The sequence below is a fragment of the Schistocerca gregaria genome, chromosome 5 (assembly GCF_023897955.1).
Source record: "Schistocerca gregaria isolate iqSchGreg1 chromosome 5, iqSchGreg1.2, whole genome shotgun sequence".
NCBI classification, from domain to species: Eukaryota; Metazoa; Arthropoda; class Insecta; order Orthoptera; family Acrididae; genus Schistocerca; species Schistocerca gregaria.
This window is the reverse complement of record NC_064924.1, coordinates 74,467,591-74,486,278: the sequence shown is the minus strand read 5'-3', so window position 1 is coordinate 74,486,278 and position 18,688 is coordinate 74,467,591. Positions and strand designations below refer to the sequence as shown.

General features: G+C 50.6%; 8 non-coding genes and 1 pseudogene across 8 annotated transcripts; all 9 read left to right on the top strand.

Annotated features, from left to right (window-relative positions):
- Positions 1 to 157: 157 nt before the first annotated feature.
- Positions 158 to 276, top strand: LOC126274669 (5S ribosomal RNA). The gene has a single exon (XR_007550232.1). It is a non-coding gene; the product is annotated as a 5S ribosomal RNA (ribosomal RNA).
- A 1,282-nt stretch (positions 277 to 1,558) lies between these two features.
- LOC126274668 (5S ribosomal RNA) lies at positions 1,559 to 1,677 on the top strand. Its single transcript, XR_007550231.1, has one exon. It is a non-coding gene; the product is annotated as a 5S ribosomal RNA (ribosomal RNA).
- Positions 1,678 to 2,959: 1,282 nt separating this feature from the next.
- Positions 2,960 to 3,078, top strand: LOC126274666 (5S ribosomal RNA). The gene has a single exon (XR_007550229.1). It is a non-coding gene; the product is annotated as a 5S ribosomal RNA (ribosomal RNA).
- Positions 3,079 to 4,360: 1,282 nt separating this feature from the next.
- Positions 4,361 to 4,479, top strand: LOC126274665 (5S ribosomal RNA). Its single transcript, XR_007550228.1, has one exon. It is a non-coding gene; the product is annotated as a 5S ribosomal RNA (ribosomal RNA).
- Positions 4,480 to 5,761: 1,282 nt separating this feature from the next.
- LOC126274664 (5S ribosomal RNA) lies at positions 5,762 to 5,880 on the top strand. Its single transcript, XR_007550227.1, has one exon. It is a non-coding gene; the product is annotated as a 5S ribosomal RNA (ribosomal RNA).
- A 1,282-nt stretch (positions 5,881 to 7,162) lies between these two features.
- Positions 7,163 to 7,281, top strand: LOC126274663 (5S ribosomal RNA). The gene has a single exon (XR_007550226.1). It is a non-coding gene; the product is annotated as a 5S ribosomal RNA (ribosomal RNA).
- Positions 7,282 to 8,563: 1,282 nt separating this feature from the next.
- LOC126274516 (5S ribosomal RNA) lies at positions 8,564 to 8,681 on the top strand (annotated as a pseudogene).
- A 7,415-nt stretch (positions 8,682 to 16,096) lies between these two features.
- Positions 16,097 to 16,215, top strand: LOC126274662 (5S ribosomal RNA). Its single transcript, XR_007550225.1, has one exon. It is a non-coding gene; the product is annotated as a 5S ribosomal RNA (ribosomal RNA).
- A 1,282-nt stretch (positions 16,216 to 17,497) lies between these two features.
- On the top strand, positions 17,498 to 17,616 carry LOC126273912 (5S ribosomal RNA). The gene has a single exon (XR_007549747.1). It is a non-coding gene; the product is annotated as a 5S ribosomal RNA (ribosomal RNA).
- The last annotated feature ends 1,072 nt before the right edge of the window (positions 17,617 to 18,688 follow it).

The window sequence follows — 18,688 nt, the reverse complement described above, 5'->3', positions numbered from 1 at the left end:
GTTGTGCGTGTGGTCCACGTGGCGGCGCGCCTCACTGCGCGTCGCCTTCGAGGTGGAAGGACGTGCTTTGCGTCAAATGCGCCACCGAAAACGGCGATTGCGTGTGTTGGGAGGAGAGGCGAAGCCTTCTTCTGCCGTGCGGCTACAGTATAACGACGCCAACGGCCATACCATGTTGAATACACCGGTTCTCGTCCGATCACCGAAGTTAAGCAACATCGGGCCCGGTTAGTACTTGGATGGGTGACCGCCTGGGAACACCGGGTGCTGTTGGCTCCCTCTCTTTTTTTAAATTTTACGTCACTACACCTGCCAGCCCTCTTTTCATAAAAACGCTCAGGTGCGACAAAGATGCTTCCACAAGCATTTTAAACTACTGTATTAAACGTAAGATGCGAAATTACAGTAATGAACTCAGTTTGAACAAGAGTGCACGGAGGAAGAGTGCTAGGAACTCGTTGAAAATAACGAAACACTGCGAATCGACAGATGTGCTCTTGAAATGCGTCAGAGCCTACTGTTTAGTAGGAGCGCTAAATTCCAAAAACTAACTACATTAAAAAAAAACCTGTTCCCGTCCGACCACCGAAGATAAGCAACAACGTTAGTATTTGGACCGGCGACCGCCTGGGAACTATGGCTGTCTTCATTTCTTGCTTTCTTGTCGCTACCCCTGCCAGCCCTTTTTTCATGCTACCTTTCTCATGTGACAAAGATGCTTCCATACTGATTTTAAACTATCGTAAGATACGATATTAAGGAACTCAGTTTGAAAAGAGTGCGCCAAGGAAGACTTCCAAAGAGTCTCTGGAAATAACAAAACAGTATGAAGTGACAGAAATGTTGTGAAATACGTCAGGGCATATTGTTTTGTAGCAGTGCACAACGGAAAATTTGTAAACAAAAATTTACCTTTCGTCGCTACAAGAGATGGATGCTTTGTCGAACAGCCTGTGTCCAGTGTGCATGTTTTCGCACCTTTCCACGGCACGGCGCAGCACAGAGTTGCTCTGGTAGCTCCGAACGGCCGCACACGGCGCCTCGGACACGCCGGTTCGGCCCGCGCCCATCTCGCAGATGTTTCTCGTGCTTGTGCTGTCATATGGACCGCGACCCGAGCGGCAGCGAGCGGCAGTCGAGCAAAGTCGGGACAAGTCGGGACGGAAGGGGACAGCCGAGAATGCACCGTGCGAATTACGCAAATATCTGGAAGCGCGACGCGTGTCAGGCAGGTGAGAACGCTTCCCTCGGTCCAGCAGGACACTGCCACACCCCGCGCAGTCCCCCCGCCGCCGGCCGCGCCCAAGCCCTGCGCCGGATAACAATAATAAGGTGCGTCTCCCGCGAGTGTCGGAGGCCGCACGAATCAAACGAATGACAGCCGGTGCAACGAGCAGCTGTGTTGTGCGTGTGGTCCACGTGGCGGCGCGCCTCACTGCGCGTCGCCTTCGAGGTGGAAGGACGTGCTTTGCGTCAAATGCGCCACCGAAAACGGCGATTGCGTGTGTTGGGAGGAGAGGCGAAGCCTTCTTCTGCCGTGCGGCTACAGTATAACGACGCCAACGGCCATACCATGTTGAATACACCGGTTCTCGTCCGATCACCGAAGTTAAGCAACATCGGGCCCGGTTAGTACTTGGATGGGTGACCGCCTGGGAACACCGGGTGCTGTTGGCTCCCTCTCTTTTTTTAAATTTTACGTCACTACACCTGCCAGCCCTCTTTTCATAAAAACGCTCAGGTGCGACAAAGATGCTTCCACAAGCATTTTAAACTACTGTATTAAACGTAAGATGCGAAATTACAGTAATGAACTCAGTTTGAACAAGAGTGCACGGAGGAAGAGTGCTAGGAACTCGTTGAAAATAACGAAACACTGCGAATCGACAGATGTGCTCTTGAAATGCGTCAGAGCCTACTGTTTAGTAGGAGCGCTAAATTCCAAAAACTAACTACATTAAAAAAAAACCTGTTCCCGTCCGACCACCGAAGATAAGCAACAACGTTAGTATTTGGACCGGCGACCGCCTGGGAACTATGGCTGTCTTCATTTCTTGCTTTCTTGTCGCTACCCCTGCCAGCCCTTTTTTCATGCTACCTTTCTCATGTGACAAAGATGCTTCCATACTGATTTTAAACTATCGTAAGATACGATATTAAGGAACTCAGTTTGAAAAGAGTGCGCCAAGGAAGACTTCCAAAGAGTCTCTGGAAATAACAAAACAGTATGAAGTGACAGAAATGTTGTGAAATACGTCAGGGCATATTGTTTTGTAGCAGTGCACAACGGAAAATTTGTAAACAAAAATTTACCTTTCGTCGCTACAAGAGATGGATGCTTTGTCGAACAGCCTGTGTCCAGTGTGCATGTTTTCGCACCTTTCCACGGCACGGCGCAGCACAGAGTTGCTCTGGTAGCTCCGAACGGCCGCACACGGCGCCTCGGACACGCCGGTTCGGCCCGCGCCCATCTCGCAGATGTTTCTCGTGCTTGTGCTGTCATATGGACCGCGACCCGAGCGGCAGCGAGCGGCAGTCGAGCAAAGTCGGGACAAGTCGGGACGGAAGGGGACAGCCGAGAATGCACCGTGCGAATTACGCAAATATCTGGAAGCGCGACGCGTGTCAGGCAGGTGAGAACGCTTCCCTCGGTCCAGCAGGACACTGCCACACCCCGCGCAGTCCCCCCGCCGCCGGCCGCGCCCAAGCCCTGCGCCGGATAACAATAATAAGGTGCGTCTCCCGCGAGTGTCGGAGGCCGCACGAATCAAACGAATGACAGCCGGTGCAACGAGCAGCTGTGTTGTGCGTGTGGTCCACGTGGCGGCGCGCCTCACTGCGCGTCGCCTTCGAGGTGGAAGGACGTGCTTTGCGTCAAATGCGCCACCGAAAACGGCGATTGCGTGTGTTGGGAGGAGAGGCGAAGCCTTCTTCTGCCGTGCGGCTACAGTATAACGACGCCAACGGCCATACCATGTTGAATACACCGGTTCTCGTCCGATCACCGAAGTTAAGCAACATCGGGCCCGGTTAGTACTTGGATGGGTGACCGCCTGGGAACACCGGGTGCTGTTGGCTCCCTCTCTTTTTTTAAATTTTACGTCACTACACCTGCCAGCCCTCTTTTCATAAAAACGCTCAGGTGCGACAAAGATGCTTCCACAAGCATTTTAAACTACTGTATTAAACGTAAGATGCGAAATTACAGTAATGAACTCAGTTTGAACAAGAGTGCACGGAGGAAGAGTGCTAGGAACTCGTTGAAAATAACGAAACACTGCGAATCGACAGATGTGCTCTTGAAATGCGTCAGAGCCTACTGTTTAGTAGGAGCGCTAAATTCCAAAAACTAACTACATTAAAAAAAAACCTGTTCCCGTCCGACCACCGAAGATAAGCAACAACGTTAGTATTTGGACCGGCGACCGCCTGGGAACTATGGCTGTCTTCATTTCTTGCTTTCTTGTCGCTACCCCTGCCAGCCCTTTTTTCATGCTACCTTTCTCATGTGACAAAGATGCTTCCATACTGATTTTAAACTATCGTAAGATACGATATTAAGGAACTCAGTTTGAAAAGAGTGCGCCAAGGAAGACTTCCAAAGAGTCTCTGGAAATAACAAAACAGTATGAAGTGACAGAAATGTTGTGAAATACGTCAGGGCATATTGTTTTGTAGCAGTGCACAACGGAAAATTTGTAAACAAAAATTTACCTTTCGTCGCTACAAGAGATGGATGCTTTGTCGAACAGCCTGTGTCCAGTGTGCATGTTTTCGCACCTTTCCACGGCACGGCGCAGCACAGAGTTGCTCTGGTAGCTCCGAACGGCCGCACACGGCGCCTCGGACACGCCGGTTCGGCCCGCGCCCATCTCGCAGATGTTTCTCGTGCTTGTGCTGTCATATGGACCGCGACCCGAGCGGCAGCGAGCGGCAGTCGAGCAAAGTCGGGACAAGTCGGGACGGAAGGGGACAGCCGAGAATGCACCGTGCGAATTACGCAAATATCTGGAAGCGCGACGCGTGTCAGGCAGGTGAGAACGCTTCCCTCGGTCCAGCAGGACACTGCCACACCCCGCGCAGTCCCCCCGCCGCCGGCCGCGCCCAAGCCCTGCGCCGGATAACAATAATAAGGTGCGTCTCCCGCGAGTGTCGGAGGCCGCACGAATCAAACGAATGACAGCCGGTGCAACGAGCAGCTGTGTTGTGCGTGTGGTCCACGTGGCGGCGCGCCTCACTGCGCGTCGCCTTCGAGGTGGAAGGACGTGCTTTGCGTCAAATGCGCCACCGAAAACGGCGATTGCGTGTGTTGGGAGGAGAGGCGAAGCCTTCTTCTGCCGTGCGGCTACAGTATAACGACGCCAACGGCCATACCATGTTGAATACACCGGTTCTCGTCCGATCACCGAAGTTAAGCAACATCGGGCCCGGTTAGTACTTGGATGGGTGACCGCCTGGGAACACCGGGTGCTGTTGGCTCCCTCTCTTTTTTTAAATTTTACGTCACTACACCTGCCAGCCCTCTTTTCATAAAAACGCTCAGGTGCGACAAAGATGCTTCCACAAGCATTTTAAACTACTGTATTAAACGTAAGATGCGAAATTACAGTAATGAACTCAGTTTGAACAAGAGTGCACGGAGGAAGAGTGCTAGGAACTCGTTGAAAATAACGAAACACTGCGAATCGACAGATGTGCTCTTGAAATGCGTCAGAGCCTACTGTTTAGTAGGAGCGCTAAATTCCAAAAACTAACTACATTAAAAAAAAACCTGTTCCCGTCCGACCACCGAAGATAAGCAACAACGTTAGTATTTGGACCGGCGACCGCCTGGGAACTATGGCTGTCTTCATTTCTTGCTTTCTTGTCGCTACCCCTGCCAGCCCTTTTTTCATGCTACCTTTCTCATGTGACAAAGATGCTTCCATACTGATTTTAAACTATCGTAAGATACGATATTAAGGAACTCAGTTTGAAAAGAGTGCGCCAAGGAAGACTTCCAAAGAGTCTCTGGAAATAACAAAACAGTATGAAGTGACAGAAATGTTGTGAAATACGTCAGGGCATATTGTTTTGTAGCAGTGCACAACGGAAAATTTGTAAACAAAAATTTACCTTTCGTCGCTACAAGAGATGGATGCTTTGTCGAACAGCCTGTGTCCAGTGTGCATGTTTTCGCACCTTTCCACGGCACGGCGCAGCACAGAGTTGCTCTGGTAGCTCCGAACGGCCGCACACGGCGCCTCGGACACGCCGGTTCGGCCCGCGCCCATCTCGCAGATGTTTCTCGTGCTTGTGCTGTCATATGGACCGCGACCCGAGCGGCAGCGAGCGGCAGTCGAGCAAAGTCGGGACAAGTCGGGACGGAAGGGGACAGCCGAGAATGCACCGTGCGAATTACGCAAATATCTGGAAGCGCGACGCGTGTCAGGCAGGTGAGAACGCTTCCCTCGGTCCAGCAGGACACTGCCACACCCCGCGCAGTCCCCCCGCCGCCGGCCGCGCCCAAGCCCTGCGCCGGATAACAATAATAAGGTGCGTCTCCCGCGAGTGTCGGAGGCCGCACGAATCAAACGAATGACAGCCGGTGCAACGAGCAGCTGTGTTGTGCGTGTGGTCCACGTGGCGGCGCGCCTCACTGCGCGTCGCCTTCGAGGTGGAAGGACGTGCTTTGCGTCAAATGCGCCACCGAAAACGGCGATTGCGTGTGTTGGGAGGAGAGGCGAAGCCTTCTTCTGCCGTGCGGCTACAGTATAACGACGCCAACGGCCATACCATGTTGAATACACCGGTTCTCGTCCGATCACCGAAGTTAAGCAACATCGGGCCCGGTTAGTACTTGGATGGGTGACCGCCTGGGAACACCGGGTGCTGTTGGCTCCCTCTCTTTTTTTAAATTTTACGTCACTACACCTGCCAGCCCTCTTTTCATAAAAACGCTCAGGTGCGACAAAGATGCTTCCACAAGCATTTTAAACTACTGTATTAAACGTAAGATGCGAAATTACAGTAATGAACTCAGTTTGAACAAGAGTGCACGGAGGAAGAGTGCTAGGAACTCGTTGAAAATAACGAAACACTGCGAATCGACAGATGTGCTCTTGAAATGCGTCAGAGCCTACTGTTTAGTAGGAGCGCTAAATTCCAAAAACTAACTACATTAAAAAAAAACCTGTTCCCGTCCGACCACCGAAGATAAGCAACAACGTTAGTATTTGGACCGGCGACCGCCTGGGAACTATGGCTGTCTTCATTTCTTGCTTTCTTGTCGCTACCCCTGCCAGCCCTTTTTTCATGCTACCTTTCTCATGTGACAAAGATGCTTCCATACTGATTTTAAACTATCGTAAGATACGATATTAAGGAACTCAGTTTGAAAAGAGTGCGCCAAGGAAGACTTCCAAAGAGTCTCTGGAAATAACAAAACAGTATGAAGTGACAGAAATGTTGTGAAATACGTCAGGGCATATTGTTTTGTAGCAGTGCACAACGGAAAATTTGTAAACAAAAATTTACCTTTCGTCGCTACAAGAGATGGATGCTTTGTCGAACAGCCTGTGTCCAGTGTGCATGTTTTCGCACCTTTCCACGGCACGGCGCAGCACAGAGTTGCTCTGGTAGCTCCGAACGGCCGCACACGGCGCCTCGGACACGCCGGTTCGGCCCGCGCCCATCTCGCAGATGTTTCTCGTGCTTGTGCTGTCATATGGACCGCGACCCGAGCGGCAGCGAGCGGCAGTCGAGCAAAGTCGGGACAAGTCGGGACGGAAGGGGACAGCCGAGAATGCACCGTGCGAATTACGCAAATATCTGGAAGCGCGACGCGTGTCAGGCAGGTGAGAACGCTTCCCTCGGTCCAGCAGGACACTGCCACACCCCGCGCAGTCCCCCCGCCGCCGGCCGCGCCCAAGCCCTGCGCCGGATAACAATAATAAGGTGCGTCTCCCGCGAGTGTCGGAGGCCGCACGAATCAAACGAATGACAGCCGGTGCAACGAGCAGCTGTGTTGTGCGTGTGGTCCACGTGGCGGCGCGCCTCACTGCGCGTCGCCTTCGAGGTGGAAGGACGTGCTTTGCGTCAAATGCGCCACCGAAAACGGCGATTGCGTGTGTTGGGAGGAGAGGCGAAGCCTTCTTCTGCCGTGCGGCTACAGTATAACGACGCCAACGGCCATACCATGTTGAATACACCGGTTCTCGTCCGATCACCGAAGTTAAGCAACATCGGGCCCGGTTAGTACTTGGATGGGTGACCGCCTGGGAACACCGGGTGCTGTTGGCTCCCTCTCTTTTTTTAAATTTTACGTCACTACACCTGCCAGCCCTCTTTTCATAAAAACGCTCAGGTGCGACAAAGATGCTTCCACAAGCATTTTAAACTACTGTATTAAACGTAAGATGCGAAATTACAGTAATGAACTCAGTTTGAACAAGAGTGCACGGAGGAAGAGTGCTAGGAACTCGTTGAAAATAACGAAACACTGCGAATCGACAGATGTGCTCTTGAAATGCGTCAGAGCCTACTGTTTAGTAGGAGCGCTAAATTCCAAAAACTAACTACATTAAAAAAAAACCTGTTCCCGTCCGACCACCGAAGATAAGCAACAACGTTAGTATTTGGACCGGCGACCGCCTGGGAACTATGGCTGTCTTCATTTCTTGCTTTCTTGTCGCTACCCCTGCCAGCCCTTTTTTCATGCTACCTTTCTCATGTGACAAAGATGCTTCCATACTGATTTTAAACTATCGTAAGATACGATATTAAGGAACTCAGTTTGAAAAGAGTGCGCCAAGGAAGACTTCCAAAGAGTCTCTGGAAATAACAAAACAGTATGAAGTGACAGAAATGTTGTGAAATACGTCAGGGCATATTGTTTTGTAGCAGTGCACAACGGAAAATTTGTAAACAAAAATTTACCTTTCGTCGCTACAAGAGATGGATGCTTTGTCGAACAGCCTGTGTCCAGTGTGCATGTTTTCGCACCTTTCCACGGCACGGCGCAGCACAGAGTTGCTCTGGTAGCTCCGAACGGCCGCACACGGCGCCTCGGACACGCCGGTTCGGCCCGCGCCCATCTCGCAGATGTTTCTCGTGCTTGTGCTGTCATATGGACCGCGACCCGAGCGGCAGCGAGCGGCAGTCGAGCAAAGTCGGGACAAGTCGGGACGGAAGGGGACAGCCGAGAATGCACCGTGCGAATTACGCAAATATCTGGAAGCGCGACGCGTGTCAGGCAGGTGAGAACGCTTCCCTCGGTCCAGCAGGACACTGCCACACCCCGCGCAGTCCCCCCGCCGCCGGCCGCGCCCAAGCCCTGCGCCGGATAACAATAATAAGGTGCGTCTCCCGCGAGTGTCGGAGGCCGCACGAATCAAACGAATGACAGCCGGTGCAACGAGCAGCTGTGTTGTGCGTGTGGTCCACGTGGCGGCGCGCCTCACTGCGCGTCGCCTTCGAGGTGGAAGGACGTGCTTTGCGTCAAATGCGCCACCGAAAACGGCGATTGCGTGTGTTGGGAGGAGAGGCGAAGCCTTCTTCTGCCGTGCGGCTACAGTATAACGACGCCAACGGCCATACCATGTTGAATACACCGGTTCTCGTCCGATCACCGAAGTTAAGCAACATCGGGCCCGGTTAGTACTTGGCTGTCTGCCCGCCTGGCAACACCTTGGTGCCGAGCGAGCAGTACTTCCTTGTGCGACTTGGCCGGCGGCGCCTCGCGTGTCGTCTGTCTCCTGCCTCGCGGCTACATTTCATCAAGTCCGTAAGTTATGGCAATGTTGTATGATAATAGTGAAGAACGACAAAATAATGTGCAATGCGAATTCGATAGTTCCGTCGGAAAACCGTCAGCTTTCGAAATTCACCGTTGGATGCTTGAGGAATTGTGTTTGTCGACCGATGACGTTCTCGGAGTTCAATTTGATACTTTTATCAATTCCGTGTTTTTGAAGTTGAAAACTCCCGAATTGTGTGATACCGTGGTAAATGTTAATGATGGTATCCGTAAATTTCGACATCTAGACGGTCGCATTAGTAACGTGACTATTTCTCATGGTGGGTTTGGCCTTCGAAATGTTCGTGTGTTCAACTTGCCTTTTGAAATCCGGAATGACACAATATCTCGTCATTTGCGGCCGTACGGGACCGTGCTATCTGTTTTTAAAGAGAAGTGGTCTTCCGCCTATGTTTTTCAGGTCGAAAACGGCGTGAGGAGTGTAAAGATGATAGTACGACAACATATTCCGTCCTTCTTGTTAGTTAACGGTCATCGTGCTTTTATAACCTATAGTGGTCAACCTCAGACGTGTTCCTTTTGCGGTGCTGTTGGTCATTACCGACAAAACTGTCCTAAACGCAGGCAGCCTGTTCAGTTGCCACGTGAGGACGTTTTAAGTGGGCCTAGCTTTGCTTCTGTTGCTGCAACGAGTTTAGGTTCCGCCCCCCCCGCACGTGTGCAACTCGCGGCCGCCCCCCCTGTATCGGCCGCCGCTGACGTTATGGACACGTCTGTTCCTGATAGTGACTCTGTTTCTGTTTCTGAACGTCCTGTTGAGCCTTCTTTGCTCGCGGCTGCGACAACTGAATCTGTTTTTGAAAAACCGGTAGTGGACGAAGTCTCACCGCAATCCGTGCCGATGTCGGGAGAAATTGTTCCGCATACTGTCCCGGTTACGGAACCCGACATATCGGCGGTTGCTCCTACTACCGTCCCCGACAGTCTTTCTGCTGCCAGTGCTGTTGTAGAACGTGAAGCTTTTACTGCACCGAAACCGCGTAGGGACCGGAATGTCGCTCGAGCTTCTGGCACCCCACGTTTACGTAGTGCCAGTAGCTCTGCTTCGTTTAATACGCGTGGTTTTTCGGACAAAAATCGGAGTCCGTCTCCGGTGGCGCGTTCTCCTGCCCCCCCTCAGGTTCGGTCGGTCGGGCAACCGACCTCCCGACAACCGGCCACGCGCGACGGCGTAGACCTCGGCCACCGCCCGTCTCAGGGGGGAGGCAGCAGGCGCCACGCGAAAAAGCAGACCTCTTCCCGCACTCAGCCGGAGGGTGATGTTGTTGCTGCAACGCAGAAACGTGACATCGCGGTGCAACATTTGAAAACCTTCCTGAGCCAACCGACTTCTGATGCCGATTCCGGCATGGCGGTGGATCCGCCTTTGTCTGTGACACCTTCCCCCTTTCCAACCAAAAGAAAGGCCGAAGATTCGCACCTTCGTCGTGCCCCCCCTTCCACCCACGATTTGGTGCCGCCTTTATCTTCGGATGTCGAGATGCCCGCCGTGGAGCATTCCGTCACAGAAAGTGCAGTCACAGTTTCTGGGACTCCACCGCTCCCGCCCCCCCTTCCTAGTCAGTCACAGGATTGGTCGGCGGACGTGGAGGCCGGTGGTAACCATTAGTGTGACTCATTGTATGTCCTCCCCCTCCTAGCAAGTTTGTATGTTTTATCTTGTTTTAAGCAAATTTCATGTTTTTCTTTTATTTTCTTGTTTTTTAACTGTGTTATTACGTGTATATGGTTAACGACTGTAGCCAGTGGAACATCTTAACAGTTAATCTTAATAAGTTGCGAAATCCGCAGAAGGCTATGATTTTAAAAAATTTCTTGTATGATAATAACTGTCACGTCGCTTTTTTACAGGAGGTGACTTGTGAAGCGCTTTTGTTTTTGCATGATTTTACTGATTTTACTGTGATTGATAATATTGCCCCTGATAACGATACGGGCACTGCAATTTTAGTGCGTTCTGGCTTACCAATATCTAACGTTGACATTTTACCGAACGGTCGCGCTGTTGCTTGTACCATTTTTGGAATTGTGTTTGTAAATGTGTACGCTCCGTCAGGAAATGTTAAACCGGCCAGGGCTGAATTTTATGGTAGAGATTTGTGTCAGCTTCTATCCAGGAATGTCGATACTTTAATCGTTGGGGGTGATTTTAATTGTGTTTTAGACGACAGCGATCAAGAGCCGCGTCCAAACAAATGTCACGAGCTGGGTACTTTAGTCACTAGTTTTCAGCTGCTCGACACGTGGCGTGTTTTACACCCGGATTTCACCTACTTCACCTATTTTTACGGTACCGGGCGTAGTCGCCTCGATCGGATTTATGTGTCTAGGCAGCTGTCTGCCCGTATTTGTAGTGCTGACGTGACTCCTGTCGTATTTTCTGACCACTCCAGTTACTCCTGTCGTCTTTTATTGCCTCGTTTGTGTGTTCCTCGCCGTACCAATTTGTGGAAGTTCAATTGCAGTTTACTCAATGACGACCATTTTGTGACTTGTTTTAACCGTATATGGCAACGGTTGTTGCGGACTCGAGGCGGTCATAGTAGCACCATTGAGTGGTGGGTTGCGATAGTTAAGCCGGCGATTAGGGAATTTTTAATTGATTACAGCCGTGAGGCGGCACGCTGGCGTCGGGCAACGGCTCGCTTCCGCCAGGCTTGTTTACGGGACTTAGCGTTGCGGGTGACGTCACAGCCCGAGTTGTTGCCTACTCTGAAGCAATTTCAAGCAAAGCTTTTACTTGACATGCGTGCCGTTAGTGATGGGGTGACCGTCCGAAGTCAGCCTGCGGGACTTGTTACTGGGGAACCTCTGTCCATTTACCATTTACACAGGGAACGCAAACGCCGTGAACGTTTGAAGATTAATGTTTGGCGGCTGCGAAACGGCGATCGAACTTCTGTACAGTCGGAAATTGAAACAGATATTTTTGAACATTTCGCTTCACTTTTCCGTGCTGTTGATGTGGATTCCGACGCGTTGCGAGATTTTTTGCAGACTGTACCCCATGTTTTAACTCGCCCGGACAGGAATCATTTAACTGACGCCTTTACGTCTGATGAAGTTCTCGATGCCGTTCGGCGGAGTCCCAACGGGAAGTCTCCAGGTCCAGATGGGATTCCTGCGGAATTTTATTTGAAATTTTTTCATCTTTTTAGTGAGATTTTAGTAGATTTGGTAAATGATATTCGAAATGGTGTGACTGTACCAGCTGCCTTTGTGGAGGGGGTTGTGACGCTCGTTCCCAAATCCAATGCTGTGCCAAATATCGACGCTGTCCGTCCGATTACTTTATTAAATGTTGACTACAAGATCGTCACGCGCTGCGTCGCTCAGCGACTTAAAAACATTTTGCCGGCGGTACTTAGTCCTCAGCAAACGTGTGCGGTGCGCGATCGGAATATCTTTGACGCTATCCTTGCTTACAGGGACTGCATTGGCTATGTAAAAAGTGCTCGGCTTCGGACTGCGGCGATTTTATTAGTCGATTTTAAGAATGCCTTTGACCGTATTAGTCATTTTTATTTGCGTCAGGTTTTGGTACGCATGGGGTTTGGTTATAAATTTACCAAATTAGTGACGCATCTGTTGCAAAATGCTACGTCACGCATCTGTGTTAATGGTCGTCTTACTCCTGCTTTTCGTGTAGGTCGCTCCGTGCGGCAAGGGTGTCCGCTTTCCATGGCGCTTTTTGCCATTGCGCTGGATCCCCTCCTCCGCTATATCGGTCAGGAATGTCGCGGCATTCAGATGGGGACTACCAGATTGGTTTGTAAAGCATACGCTGATGACCTTGGCGTATTTATTGAGCATTTAGACGATGTTGACAGGTTGCAAGTCGTTCTGCACAACTTTGAGCAAGCTACGGGGGCGATTGTCAATACACAGAAAACTGTTCTTTTACCGCTCACCGCCCGCGCACGTACCCTTCGTAGGGACTGGTTCTGTGTACAGCAGCAGCATAAAGTTCTTGGAGTCCTTTTATCCTCGAATCCACAGCAGATGGAAGCATTAAATTGGCGGCCTACGCTGCATCGGATTCGTGCTGTTGTCAAGATCCATGCGGTCCGAAATTTGGCCCTTCGGGAAAAGGTGCAGTTAATAAATAATAACTTCTTGGCAAGGGCGTGGTACCTTGCGCAGGTTCTCCCGGTACCCAAGCAATTGGGGCGCGCCATCACACAGGCGATTTACTGGTTTTTATGGAGGGGGGAGATTTTTAAGGTGTCACATGCTGTCTGTACCTTGGGCCTGTCCGACGGCGGTTTGGGACTTGTCGATTTTTCAGCCAAATGTGCGGCTCTCCTTTGGAAGAGAATTACCGCTGTTATGCAGAAGGCACCTTGCAGTCCCACCGCGGTTGTTTTTAATCGTTATCGTCCTCATTCTGAAGTGGCACCTGTTTCTGTGTCGCACATCCCGTTTTATCTTTCTTACGTGCGCCGCTACTATTTCGATAATAGTTACCTGACACTTCGTGACATCTCCGCCCACACGGTTAGCGCTGTCTGCGATGCTATACGCGGACCTCCTATTCGTTGCAAGTGGGAGTATCGATTGCCACGCTGCAACTGGGTGGCAGTGTGGCAAAACCTCGCCAACAAAGTCCTCCCGGCTTCCGTACACGCTGCATGGTACAAGGTGGTGCATCGCACCATCCCTACCAACTCCAAACTTCATTCCATCAACCTTATCCCATCTGGAGTGTGTGACGTGTGTACTGTCGACGATACTCTTGAACACCGCTTTGCGTGTGACCGCTTCCGCCGTGTTTGGGACGTCGCCAGGGATATGATTCGTCTGATTCAGCGGGTGGACGCTCGAACCGTTACTGTGGATGATGTATTAATTCCGCAGTGTGTCGTCTACCCCACCACCAAGCGAAATGCCACGGTGTGGATCTTTGGCCATACAGTTTTTGCTATTTTCTCTTTAAAGTTGTGTACCGATTTGGACTTCCTTACCTATTTATGGACCCAACATTCTCAGATTCAGACATCGCCACATTATCGGCAAAATTTTGCAAATTTTTTGCAGGTCGCACTGGCGCATGCTTTTGCGCGTATGTCGGTACCTGCGTAACATGGATGTTATTGTCTCGTATTTTCAAATTGCCCTTGTTCGACACAATATGAATAAATGCGACTTTCTCTATGTTTTCTGGAACGAAAATTGCCGAAACTTGACTATCGAACGACATCAGAAGTCTTTTCAGTTTTTTCTGGACGTTATTGCCAAACTTCTTGTTTGGCATGAGTGTCGGTATTATTAGTTTCTTTTTTCTTTTTTCTTTTTTTTTCCCCGTATGTGGCGTGACGAGATTCTTTACTGATGTTTCAGTTCTAGTTTCTAGTGGTGACTGTTTGCGTTATTTTTTTTCTTTTTTCTTTTTTCATTTCTTTTACTGTCGAGCGCTCCCACTTCTCGTCACGTGTCTGCGCTCGGCACTTTTGGAACCTTTCGTCGGTGTGGGATTTCACACCGGGATTACCGGCGCTTTAAAATAGCGTTTTGTTTCATGTTGTTTTTACTATACCTAGGCTGTTGCGATTTCTCTTTTTTTTTCATACATGAAATATTGTTTTGTTTTACGGTCGATATGAGTGATGACGGGTGTGGGGGCGACACTGTGGCCAGGCCTCAGACTAATTGACCCCTGCCCTCATTGCCGCCGCCTGCCAGCCACGCTCGATGCCCGACCGACAATGACTTTCCTTTTCCGGTGGATGCGTCGTCCTGGTTGCGTACAAATAAAAAAATAAAAAAAGAAAGAAAGAAAAAAAAAAAAAAAAAAAAAGGTGCTGCTGGCTCCCTCTCATTTTTTCCTTTTTACCTCGCTACACCGGCCATAAAAAAAAAAAAAAAAAAAAAAAAGGTGCTGTTGGCTCCTTCTCTCTTTTTAGATTGTACGTCACTACACCTGCCAGCCCTCTTTTCATACAAACTCTCAGGTGCGACAAAGATGCTTCCACAAGCATTTTAAAATACAAAAAAAAAAAAAAAAGGTGCTGTTGGCTCCCTCTCTTTTTTTAAATTTTACGTCACTACACCTGCCAGCCCTCTTTTCATAAAAACGCTCAGGTGCGACAAAGATGCTTCCACAAGCATTTTAAACTACTGTATTAAACGTAAGATGCGAAATTACAGTAATGAACTCAGTTTGAACAAGAGTGCACGGAGGAAGAGTGCTAGGAACTCGTTGAAAATAACGAAACACTGCGAATCGACAGATGTGCTCTTGAAATGCGTCAGAGCCTACTGTTTAGTAGGAGCGCTAAATTCCAAAAACTAACTACATTAAAAAAAAACCTGTTCCCGTCCGACCACCGAAGATAAGCAACAACGTTAGTATTTGGACCGGCGACCGCCTGGGAACTATGGCTGTCTTCATTTCTTGCTTTCTTGTCATTACCCCTGGCAGCCCTTTTTTCATGCTACCTTTCTCATGTGACAAAGATGCTTCCATACTGATTTTAAACTATCGTAAGATACGATATTAAGGAACTCAGTTTGCAAAGAGTGCGCCAAGGAAGACTTCCAAAGAGTCTCTGGAAATAACAAAACAGTATGAAGTGACAGAAATGTTGTGAAATACGTCAGGGCATATTGTTTTGTAGCAGTGCACAACGGAAAATTTGTAAACAAAAATTTACCTTTCGTCGCTACAAGAGATGGATGCTTTGTCGAACAGCCTGTGTCTAGTGTGCATGTTTTCGCACCTTTCCACGGCACGGCGCAGCACAGAGTTGCTCTGGTAGCTCCGAACGGCCGCACACGGCGCCTCGGACACGCCGGTTCGGCCCGCGCCCATCTCGCAGATGTATCTCGTGCTTGTGCTGTCATATGGACCGCGACCCGAGCGGCAGCGAGCGGCAGTCGAGCAAAGTCGGGACAAGTCGGGACGGAAGGGGACAGCCGAGAATGCACCGTGCGAATTACGCAAATATCTGGAAGCGCGACGCGTGTCAGGCAGGTGAGAACGCTTCCCTCGGTCCAGCAGGACACTGCCACACCCCGCGCAGTCCCCCCGCCGCCGGCCGCGCCCAAGCCCTGCGCCGGATAACAATAATAAGGTGCGTCTCCCGCGAGTGTCGGAGGCCGCACGAATCAAACGAATGACAGCCGGTGCAACGAGCAGCTGTGTTGTGCGTGTGGTCCACGTGGCGGCGCGCCTCACTGCGCGTCGCCTTCGAGGTGGAAGGACGTGCTTTGCGTCAAATGCGCCACCGAAAACGGCGATTGCGTGTGTTGGGAGGAGAGGCGAAGCCTTCTTCTGCCGTGCGGCTACAGTATAACGACGCCAACGGCCATACCATGTTGAATACACCGGTTCTCGTCCGATCACCGAAGTTAAGCAACATCGGGCCCGGTTAGTACTTGGATGGGTGACCGCCTGGGAACACCGGGTGCTGTTGGCTCCCTCTCTTTTTTTAAATTTTACGTCACTACACCTGCCAGCCCTCTTTTCATAAAAACGCTCAGGTGCGACAAAGATGCTTCCACAAGCATTTTAAACTACTGTATTAAACGTAAGATGCGAAATTACAGTAATGAACTCAGTTTGAACAAGAGTGCACGGAGGAAGAGTGCTAGGAACTCGTTGAAAATAACGAAACACTGCGAATCGACAGATGTGCTCTTGAAATGCGTCAGAGCCTACTGTTTAGTAGGAGCGCTAAATTCCAAAAACTAACTACATTAAAAAAAAACCTGTTCCCGTCCGACCACCGAAGATAAGCAACAACGTTAGTATTTGGACCGGCGACCGCCTGGGAACTATGGCTGTCTTCATTTCTTGCTTTCTTGTCATTACCCCTGGCAGCCCTTTTTTCATGCTACCTTTCTCATGTGACAAAGATGCTTCCATACTGATTTTAAACTATCGTAAGATACGATATTAAGGAACTCAGTTTGCAAAGAGTGCGCCAAGGAAGACTTCCAAAGAGTCTCTGGAAATAACAAAACAGTATGAAGTGACAGAAATGTTGTGAAATACGTCAGGGCATATTGTTTTGTAGCAGTGCACAACGGAAAATTTGTAAACAAAAATTTACCTTTCGTCGCTACAAGAGATGGATGCTTTGTCGAACAGCCTGTGTCTAGTGTGCATGTTTTCGCACCTTTCCACGGCACGGCGCAGCACAGAGTTGCTCTGGTAGCTCCGAACGGCCGCACACGGCGCCTCGGACACGCCGGTTCGGCCCGCGCCCATCTCGCAGATGTTTCTCGTGCTTGTGCTGTCATATGGACCGCGACCCGAGCGGCAGCGAGCGGCAGTCGAGCAAAGTCGGGACAAGTCGGGACGGAAGGGGACAGCCGAGAATGCACCGTGCGAATTACGCAAATATCTGGAAGCGCGACGCGTGTCAGGCAGGTGAGAACGCTTCCCTCGGTCCAGCAGGACACTGCCACACCCCGCGCAGTCCCCCCGCCGCCGGCCGCGCCCAAGCCCTGCGCCGGATAACAATAATAAGGTGCGTCTCCCGCGAGTGTCGGAGGCCGCACGAATCAAACGAATGACAGCCGGTGCAACGAGCAGCTGTGTTGTGCGTGTGGTCCACGTGGCGGCGCGCCTCACTGCGCGTCGCCTTCGAGGTGGAAGGACGTGCTTTGCGTCAAATGCGCCACCGAAAACGGCGATTGCGTGTGTTGGGAGGAGAGGCGAAGCCTTCTTCTGCCGTGCGGTTACAGTATAACGACGCCAGCGGCCATACCATGTTGAATACACCGGTTCTCGTCCGATCACCGAAGTTAAGCAACATCGGGCCCGGTTAGTACTTGGATGGGTGACCGCCTGGGAACACCGGGTGCTGTTGGCTCCCTCTCTTTTTTTAAATTTTACGTCACTACACCTGCCAGCCCTCTTTTCATAAAAACGCTCAGGTGCGACAAAGATGCTTCCACAAGCATTTTAAACTACTGTATTAAACGTAAGATGCGAAATTACAGTAATGAACTCAGTTTGAACAAGAGTGCACGGAGGAAGAGTGCTAGGAACTCGTTGAAAATAACGAAACACTGCGAATCGACAGATGTGCTCTTGAAATGCGTCAGAGCCTACTGTTTAGTAGGAGCGCTAAATTCCAAAAACTAACTACATTAAAAAAAAACCTGTTCCCGTCCGACCACCGAAGATAAGCAACAACGTTAGTATTTGGACCGGCGACCGCCTGGGAACTATGGCTGTCTTCATTTCTTGCTTTCTTGTCATTACCCCTGGCAGCCCTTTTTTCATGCTACCTTTCTCATGTGACAAAGATGCTTCCATACTGATTTTAAACTATCGTAAGATACGATATTAAGGAACTCAGTTTGCAAAGAGTGCGCCAAGGAAGACTTCCAAAGAGTCTCTGGAAATAACAAAACAGTATGAAGTGACAGAAATGTTGTGAAATACGTCAGGGCATATTGTTTTGTAGCAGTGCACAACGGAAAATTTGTAAACAAAAATTTACCTTTCGTCGCTACAAGAGATGGATGCTTTGTCGAACAGCCTGTGTCTAGTGTGCATGTTTTCGCACCTTTCCACGGCACGGCGCAGCACAGAGTTGCTCTGGTAGCTCCGAACGGCCGCACACGGCGCCTCGGACACGCCGGTTCGGCCCGCGCCCATCTCGCAGATGTTTCTCGTGCTTGTGCTGTCATATGGACCGCGACCCGAGCGGCAGCGAGCGGCAGTCGAGCAAAGTCGGGACAAGTCGGGACGGAAGGGGACAGCCGAGAATGCACCGTGCGAATTACGCAAATATCTGGAAGCGCGACGCGTGTCAGGCAGGTGAGAACGCTTCCCTCGGTCCAGCAGGACACTGCCACACCCCGCGCAGTCCCCCCGCCGCCGGCCGCGCCCAAGCCCTGCGCCGGATAACAATAATAAGGTGCGTCTCCCGCGAG